The sequence below is a fragment of the Camelina sativa genome, chromosome 1, assembly GCF_030686135.1.
Source record: "Camelina sativa cultivar CO46 ecotype springtype chromosome 1, ASM3068613v1".
NCBI classification, from domain to species: Eukaryota; Viridiplantae; Streptophyta; class Magnoliopsida; order Brassicales; family Brassicaceae; genus Camelina; species Camelina sativa.
Genome location: NC_141880.1, coordinates 11,507,806 through 11,518,077, shown reverse-complemented (window position 1 = coordinate 11,518,077; position 10,272 = coordinate 11,507,806).

The window sequence follows — 10,272 nt, the reverse complement described above, 5'->3', positions numbered from 1 at the left end:
ACCCAGCGACCCAACCTTCCACGTCTTTGATCGAGTCGAGTGAAAGTTTTACGTCGAGATTCAGCTTTCGACGTTTTCCACAAAGTTGTAGTTAATTGACTCATCTTTCCACTGCCATTTATTTCAAGCCAATCGGAGTCGTGGTTCATGAGTTATCACCGTTTTAGTGGATGCACGTACGTTCTGAATTCCGACTCGACCTTCACGCAAAGGAGAGCTCCCACTCGATCGGATGTTAGCAGCGACTCGACCAAGACGTCCCAGTAGGGCTCCTGAGCACCCTCAAGATGCGACTCGATCAGCAGCTCTTAGACAACACTTTTAAAGCTGCCACTCGATCGACGATTTCAAGCTGCCTCTCGATCGACGATTTCAATCTGCCACTCGATCAACATTCTCAAGCTGCCACTCGATCGACGATCTCAAGCTGCCACTCGACTGACGATTGCAAGCTGCCACTCGACCGACGATTTTAAGCTGCCACTCGATCAACGATCTCAAGCCGCCAATCGATCAAACTTCCTAGACTCCGACTCGATTGACACTTTCACGACGCGACTCAATCGACGCTCTTAAACCAACGTCCTGGTTTTGTTCTGAAGACGCGTCCGAGAAGGGTTTCTAAACCAACGCTCTATCTTGTCGTTTTATGTTTTAGGGATTGTTAAGTTTTTACTCAGACATCTCGTTTTTTCCTGAAGGTTTACTTAGCCACCTAAAACGTTCTTTGATTTTGTAATCCAGATAACTTTGATTTCATTGAGTTTTTTTTTTTTTTTTTGCAATTGATTTCTTCTACAAAGTTGTTGTTCATCTCATTTTTGTCTATCTGATCATGCTTGATTCAATGATTTCTAGATTTGTATCTTTGGTGATGATGATTTCCGTATCTGAGTAGTGTGATAGTTCTTGAGGATGGGATAGATTAGTTGGAGGATGGTAGTATGTAGGGTGTTTAAGTTTAGATTCGTGTGATTCTTCTGGACTAGAGTTAGAAATACTAGTTTCTCTCTGATCAATTGGAACTAGTACTTAGACATTTCTGCACCCAAAAGGTGTTTGATGAAATATCTGGCCAACTAGTGCCAGAGACTTGCATTCCTAGCCTAAGATATTAGTTGTCTAGGGTGTTCATTGATTTGAATGAACTGGTTCGTCATGCCTGCTCGACCATGTTTCTCTAGCGAGAGCTAGGTTTGGAAGTGGTTGAGTCTGAGTAGCTTCTGTCAAGAGATTGGATCAGCTAAGTCGTGATGTTCATTGTCTAGGGATAGTTTGCTTGTGGCATGTTAAACACTCTATAGACTAGGAGACTCCACTGACATCAATTACTCACATCCTTAGGAGTCCTATCTTTCTTATTTTTATTGCATTCCTGAGATCGTTTCTATTTTTGCTATCTAGTTCATGCTTAGAATCGTTTTTGCTCATACTTATTCATGTTCGCTTCTTGCCATGCATTTTCGTTTCTAGTTCTGTAGTTCATTTCCGCTTTACATTCTGTTCATTCTAGGATTGTTAGATATAAATCCACTCTCTGAATTGGCTTGACTTGTGACACGTTGATTGCATCTTGATTGCTAGCAACATCCCATTCAGATTGACACTTTAAGTACTACAACTACATGCGGTTAATTTAACCTGCTAGGATAGACATACAAGAATCCTAGTATCAGCTACCAAGCGTGGCTTACTACCTTTGAGCTTCGCTTACTTGCTTACTGATATTTTGTTTGTTCCAGATTTTAATTGCAAATTAATTTCTGTTTCTAAAATTTTGAAACAAACTGGCTCTATTTGAATATTTACAGATACCTTGTGTTTCTTGCAAGACCGTTTTTCGAGGACTTTGATTGGGGCAGGGGAAGAGCATGAGGGATTGTACTATTTTACTGGAGTTTTGGCTGCTCCTTCTAACAAGGTCTCGACTGCTACTACAGTTTCTTCTGGAGTATTATGGCATCGTAAACTCGGTCATCCATCTTCTACTGTTTTACTTTCTTTACTTGAATGTGAACATTCTTCAAGTGGCCTTGGAGATATGAAAAATTGATGAATAATGCCATGTTCTTGTTCATTGTGATGTATAAAGGCCTTATCAGACTTCTTCTACGAGTGGTGTGGTATATTTTCTAACTCTCATTGATGATAATTCTCGAGCCATGTGGACATATTTAATGCCCGCTAAATCAGAGGTCTTAATTCTGATTCGCAATTTTTGTGCTATGGCCGAGAGACAATATGGCAAACAAGTGAAGTCTTTCCGCACAGACAATGGCACCTAATTCATGTAACTCACCTCATATGGTGTTTGTCTACCCTTCAATATTGAAGACGGTGTGTGGTTCATCAAATGTGTAGCAGTGAGAATACTTTCACCCAAAATTTTTACTGGCATATGATTTTGGACAAGACAAACACGAGCAACATTGAGAATATGACGGTGTTTGCGTTTGATACGACTGTTCTATTGAGGCGTATCCACACACGATGTTTGATGATAACGTAAACACCGTCATATGAAGTTCTATTTCGGCAACGCCCATCATACACCATACTTCGTATTTTTGGATGTCTTTGTTATACACACTCGATCTCTTGAAAAAAGATAAATTTAGGGCTCGGAGTCGTAAATGCGTTTTTGTGGGTTACCCCTATGGCAAAAAAGCTTGGCGCCAGTTTGACCTTGAATCAAAAAAAATTTCACCAGTCGCGATATCCAATTTCCTGATGATGTGTTTCCGTACATTGACAAACAAGAGGTCATATCCTCTTCTGTGCTGCCTGCTCTCATTGAAAATGATTGGTTTTTGCCAGTTCCTACCGCCTCGGTGGAGGTTATTTCTTCTACTCCTACACAGTATATTAAGGTTATGATGCCGCCTGCTCTGATGCTCACTCCTAAGACGTCTGTGTCGTCTAGTTCTACCCCTTCTACACTATTAATAGACTATTTTAAATGACACCATTGAGGTTTTCTAACCTGGTTTACCCGAGTTATAGGGAAAAGGCATCACAAAAAGATCTCTTCATGTACACTCTTCGTCTCACGCTCTTGCTCCCGGGTTCTCCGAATAAACTTCCTTGTCTACTATCTTTTTATCCTATTTCCATGTATTTATCTGACGCGGGTTTTTTGGTCAATCATATTGCCTACATGGTAGCCATCCTTGACAGCACGGAGCCAACACATTTGTAAGATGTTGTCTTAATCAAAGGATGGTGCAAGGCTATGCGGAAAGAGATTGATGCTCTTGAGGAAAACCATACTTGGGATATTATTGATTTACTTCCCAAGAAGAATGCTAAAAATAAGAAATGGGTCTACAAGTTGAAATTTAACTCTGATCCCACTTTGGAACATCGCATGGCTCGTCTAGTCGCCATGGGAAATCATCAAAAAGAGGGGACTGATTTTAAAGAAACGTTTGCTCCATTTGCCAAAATGACAACCGTTCGTTCTCTTCTCAGTGTTGTTGCTGCTAAGGGTTGGGAAGTCCACCAAATGGATGTTCACAATGCTTTCCTTCATTGTGATCTTGATGAAGAGGTTTACAATCTTTTTGTCACTTCAATCTTTTATCTTAAAAAGACCACACAACTACTGCAAGTGGACAATTAATCAGTTGGAGTATTTAAGGATCGATCCCACAGACAGAGAGTTGTTGTTTCGAGAATCTGTCGAAAGAGATGTAGGGCTAGAACTCAATAAAAATGGGGTTTTTGTTGTCACGGTCGTAGTAAGTAATAAACGAAAATAAAGCAAGTAAAATAAATAATAAAAGCGTTGGACATCAAGGGAAATCGCAAGGGATCGATGATCTATCTATCTAGGCAAGTTTATGATTAGGTTGTTCATCTAAGACTCGGACTACGAAACACGAATGAACCATTAACTTATAGATCACAAGCTAATAGTCTAAGATCCCTATACTCCATTACTCAACTATCGCATGCAACGACACATAGATCAAAGCATTTAAAACAGGTTCGATTCTAATCCATGAAGTTCCGTAGGTAAGTGGTATTAGCTTCCTATGACACGACACACATCTAAGCTAGGTCAAGCACATATTCAAGTTTTTAGCGACGCACACACACTTTAGATCATATATAGTTAGTTCATGAGGCTAACTTAAAGCATTAATCAAAGACTTAGAATTAAAGTATAGAATAAACAGAATATAAATCTAACAAACCTAAAAATTGCCACCTAAACTTAGATCATCTCCCCCTTTGATTATCCCTTTTAATCCAACTATAAAACTACTCTAGCATGTTTAAGGGAATCATCAAAGCAAGGTTTAATGAACTCATAAACATAAAAGAATAAATAGGGAAAAAGGTTTTAGATATAACTTCAATGGTTGTAAACAAAGTTGTAAGGATCTTCTTCCTTTAAAAAAACTAGAACAAAGCAAATAGAAAGAAAGAGTTGGTGAACTTCAAAGGCTTCAAGAGAGGAACGAGAGAGCTTCTGGTCGTCGGCTGCTCCTCCTCTGGTTGTCTCTTGGCTTCTCCAATGATTGCAGGCTTAGGGTTTAGATGAGTATTTATAGAGTTTTGAAGGCTTAGGGTTTTGTAAGGGTAGAAACATTTTTTCTTGTTGAGTGCAGAACAAGGGGAGCTAGTAAGGTTCTGGACCGTCGTGACTCCTCTGGACCGGGCCGCCGTGAAGGTTGACTTCAAACTTATCTTCTCGTCGGTTTAAGATACAATCTGGTAAATCGGGCATATTTTCCTATTGGCTGAACGAAATAACTTGATTCGACTTCGAGGAGAAAGATGACTCTTCCATCATTCCATAGAAACCAAGCACGTCAAAATTTGATTTCTGTAAGTTCTTCAAAAATATCCCGTCCTGTAAAGCTCTGATCTGTCCTAAAACGTGTTTTCCTTGCCTTTTGGTAATTTTGCTATAAAACATGTAAACCTTCTTGAAACCTAAAATACATGATAATAGACATTAAAGTCTTGAAATCATGTTAAAATCTTCCTAAATGCATACTAAAACTATAGCTAAAATGGGTAAAATAATGATGTTATCACTCTTGGTTTTAAAACGATGGATCCTAACAAAGTCTGTCGTCTTCGGAAATCTTTATACAACCTCAAACAAGTACCTCGTTGTTGGTTCTCTAAGCTCTCCAATTCTCTTCGAGAATTGGGTTTCACTCAAAGTTATCAAGATTACTCCTCGTTTATGTTGAAGCAAGGCAAGATGATTCTTCACGTTCTTGTTTACGTTGATGATTTTGTGGTTGCAGGAAATAATTTAGCTGCCATTAATAAGTTTAAGGTTCAACTCCATAAGTGTTTTCATATGAAAGATCTTGGACGGCTGAAATATTTTCTAGGCATCAAGGTATCTCGTTGCAAGGATGGTTTTTTTCCACTCAAAAAGTATGCACTTGACATAATCGATGGTTTGACAAAAAAAAAAAGACATAATCGATGAGGCTGGCCTTCCTGGTTGTCAGTCGTTCTCGGTACCTATCGAGGTTAATCATAAACTTGCTTCCGCCACTGGACCGGTTTTCGACAACCCTCAACAATATTGTCATTTGGTGGGTCGTTTTATCTACTTGACATTTACCTGGCCAGATTTAAGCTACGCAGTACACATTCTCTCTCAGTTCATTAAAGCACCTTTAGAAGTTCATTGGGATACAGCTCTCTGTCTTGTTCGTTATCTCAAAGGCTCTCATGCGCGAGGAACTCTTCTTCGATCAGATTGTGACCTCAAAGTTTTTGCTTACTACGACTCTAATTATAACTCATGTCCTATTACTCGACGTTCACTCTCCGCTTGTCTTTTATTTCGGAAAATCACCTATTTCTTGGAAGACAAAGAAGCAAAATAGGATTAGCTGTTCCATGGCCTACACACTCAAAGAAATCAAATGGTTGAAGGGTCTTCTCAAGGATTTGGGCGTTGATCATCCTTCTCCGATATCAATACATTGTGATAGTCAAGTTGCCATTTATATTGCAGCTAATCCTGTTTTTCATGAGCGGATGAAGCATATAAAATCCGACTGTCATCAAGTCCGGGATGCTATCTTCGCCAAGCTCATTACTACGGAACAGATTTCTACTAATGATCAGATTGCTGATCTTATGACCAAGGCTCTACTAGGACCAACATTTCAACGAGTTTTGTCCATGTTAGGTGTTACAGATTACGTACCATCAATGTGAGGGGATATTAGATTATGATATATGTTAATATACTATATCCCTAGATTTACTATGATACGGTCTTATCACTTTTAGGCAACTCCTTTTGTATAAATACTTTACATATTTGATAGGAATATTACCTTCTATTACACTTCCATTACCCAAAAACTACAAAGAGCAGTTTATACCGTTCTTGGGTTTTTTAGCTAATGGAGAAAAAAAAAACAATAATAGAAGAAAAAAAAAAGAAGAGGGAATCTAATAAAAGGGGCTCACTGAAGCCTCTCAAGCCATCCATATAAGCAATTTAACATTTTGTATTAAGCTGGCACGTCGGCCAGTAGGTGTCTAATGAATGTTACTTTTTGAGTTTTTTTTGTTCATTCTTATGGTTTCTTTAACTTTTTTTGACATGAACATATGTTTTTTTAGTTGATTGTATGATGAAGTCATGGACAGTTAATGTTACATTAGTTATTGTCTTGATCGTTAGTATATGCTTATGTGTTTGAACAAGGTTGAAACTGTAAAGAATCAATTAAATTGTATCTATTTTGCATTTGAAGTATCAACGTTTAATAATTTATTGATCACACGAACCCTTTATAAACAACTGCATTCTGTTCTAGGTGTAGAAGTTGAGTCTTATTCATATACAAGGTCTTTACATAAACATATATAGTTGTACAGAGGAGACACACTAGGTTAAAGACATAAACAGAATATTCTGTATACAGCATGATACGAGATATTGAGTAATGAAGAGTGTATCACTTGCGTATCAAGGTGTATCCTTAACACGCCCCCTCAAGATGGAGGGGCGGGAGACACTCCAATCTTAATCCGTAGGTGAAGAAACTGTGTGCGTGAATGAGGCTTGGTCAAAGCATCGGCTAACTGATATTTTGTGTTAACATGACAAACATGAAGCTGTCCTTGCAGAATCTACCTCGAACGAAGAATCTAGAGCAATGTGTTTCATGCGTGAGTGAAAGGCAGGGTTGGCGCAGAGGAAGGTGGCGCCAACGTTATCATAGTAGACAATCGGCACGACTTGTATATGTACGCCAAGCTCAGTTAAAAGGTTGCAAATCCAACGAAGCTCAGCAGAGGTATTGGCAACTGCTCTGTATTCTGCTTCAATGGAAGAGCGAGCAACAGTTTTCTGCTTCTTTGCTGACCAGGAGACAGGGTGAGTTCCCATGTAGACAAGATAGGCATTTGTGGAGACATAATCATCAGAGTCGCCGGCCCAATCAGCATCTGAGTAGGTGTGGAGTTGAAGACTATTCTTGGCGGCAAAGAAAATATTGTGGGTGGTTGTCCCTGCCAGATAACGAAGGACTCTTTTTGCTGCTTGCCAGTGTTCTTGAGTTGGGCGGTGCATGAATTGTGATAAGCGGTTCACCGTGTAGTTGATATCTAACCTCGTAAAGGCAAGATATTGTAAACTCCCAACAAGGCGCCGATAGTCAGTGCCATCGGGGAGGTGAACCAGATTTAAGGGTAATCTTTGGAGAGAAGGCTATTGGAGTTGCAACAGGCTTGGCATAGAGCATGTCGTAGCGTTGAAGTAGATCGAGGATATATTTGTGCTGAGAAAGATGCAACCGTTGAGCAGTACGATGAGCTTCGATTCCCAAATATAGTTAAGATCTTCCAGATCTTTAACAGAGAAGCGATCCGCAAGTGAGTGAAGGATTTGTTGTATGGAGGAGCGGTCATTGCTGGTGATAAGAATATCATCTACCTACGTACACTAAGAGATACACAAAAGTTTCCTCGCGCCGTAGAATGAACAGAGAGGTGTCCGCGAGGGAATTGAGAAACCCAACACTGAGAAGATAAGTGCGTAAGTCTGTGTACCAGGCACGAGGAGCCTGCTTGAGGTCGTAGATCGCTTTGCAGCGGCGACAAACGTATGATGGATGATCACTGAAGCCGAGTGGTTGCTCCATGTAGACCTACACCTTGAGAGTTCCCTGTAAAAACACGTTATTGACATTCAGTTGTAAAATTGGCCAAGAACGACTCACGACAACATCAAGAACCAAGCGGAGCGTTGTTGATTTGATCACTGGGCTAAAGGTCTTGGTGTAGTCACGGCCATACTGCTGGTTATAGCCCTTTGCGACAAGCCGAGCCTTTCACCTGTCAAGTTTGACATTCATTGAAAATGTATTCTTATAGACACACTTACAGGCAACGATATTGTGATTTGGTGGTCGTGGAATCAGGTCCATCGTCTGATTGTGAGCAAAGGCGTCAATTTCTCTGGACATGGCATCTCGCCAGATCTTGTCATTCAGCGCCTGGTTCACCATTAGAGGTTCGGTGGTAAAGGGAGTGGATAAGGCAGCAGAGAGATTGAGTTTGGGTTTGGGTTTGGTGATATTATTTTTACGTCTGGTCTGCATAGGGTGGATATTTTGGACTGGTGGTGGAGGAACGATAACAGGTTGGGAGGAGGGTAACGATGGTTCAGAGGTCGAGGGAGAGGTTGGTGTCGATGGTTAAGAGGAGGGTGTTGGACTTGGAACATAGTGGGCCGGGGAATTGTAATTTGGCCATAATGGAGAAGTTGGTTGATGGGCCGGACTAGGATTACTGGTTGGGCTGGACCGAATGTTATCTGGCACTGCAATGGCACGAGGTGAATTAGAGTCACTTACCGTGTTTTCGGGACTGATTTCCGGTGACGCAGTCCGGTGAGAAGCTGAGCTTAGGGGTCCAGTCGGAGGCACGAATGACGAGACGAGTGGTGGCGGTTGATAAGGGATGACACCGACGAATGATGTGGCGGAAGAAGGCGAGGATATGGGTGTTTCAGAGGAAGAGTCGCAAAGTGAATTGAACGGAAACCAGGTTTCATCAAATTTGACATGGCAGGAGACATAAATGTGGCCAGTGCTGAGTTAGAGACACAGGTAGGCGCTTTGGGTGAAAGAGTATCCTAAGAACACACACGGTGTTGAATGGTTCTCCAGCTTGTGAGTAGTGTATGGATGTAACCAGGGAAAGCAGAGACAGTCAAATACTCGAAGTTTGGAGTAATTGGGAGAGGTACGAAACAACTTCTGGAATGGAGACTCCATGACAATGACCGGTGTTGGAAGGCAATTGATGAGATAGACAGCTGCTGCAAAGGCGTACGACCAATAAGAAGAGAAAGGCAGTTTCGACAACGTGATGGTGCTTCTTTTTCAAAATTCCATTGTGCTCCGATGTGTGAGGCGGTGAGGTGAAATGAGAGATTTCTGAAACCGATAAGAAGAATTTGAGAGCGAAAAACTCTCCACCATTGTCCGAATATAAGGTGACGATTCTTAAACCAAATTTGTTCTCCACTAGCGCTTTGAATGGAATGAACGTGTCACGGACTTGAGATTTGGTTTTAAGTGGATATAACCAGGTATAGCAAGTGTAGTGATCAATGAGGACCAAATAATATTTGTAGTTGTCAACAGACACAACGGGGGAAGTCCAGACATCAGAAAAAATAAATTCAAGGGGTCGTGTGGAAGTGATAGAATTTTGAGAACATAACAAATTTTGAGAAGAAGAAGATTGAGAGTAAGGGAGGTAGAATTTAGAGACTAGGGATTTAAGAATAGGTGAAGCAGGGTGGCCTAAGCGATGGTGCCAGTCCGCTAAGGTTGGTTTGGAGGAGGATGAAGCAAAGAAAGCAGAGAGAGTGGTTGGTGATGTCGGCCACTCGTAAAGTTCGTCTCTAGTTTTGCCTTGGAGTAACAGGGCCCCCGAGCTCATATCCTTCACCTGAAAGGAAGCAGGTTAGAATGCAACAGACACTTGATTAGCATTGCAGAGCCGGTAAACAGAAATTAAATTTTTGTGGATATGAGAATCACAAAGAACAAAATTCAATATTAGGTTGCGGGAGGTGGAGGGTAGAGATAGTGAACCAGTTAATAGGGAGATCAGAAGCATCACCAATAAGAACAGAATCATCACCACGGTATGATTGGTGCATAGCAAGGTTGTGAAGATCACTTGTCATGTGATGAGATGCACCACTGTCCAAGAGCCATGTGTTGTTTGAAGGCGGAGCAGTGAGACCAAAATTGGCAC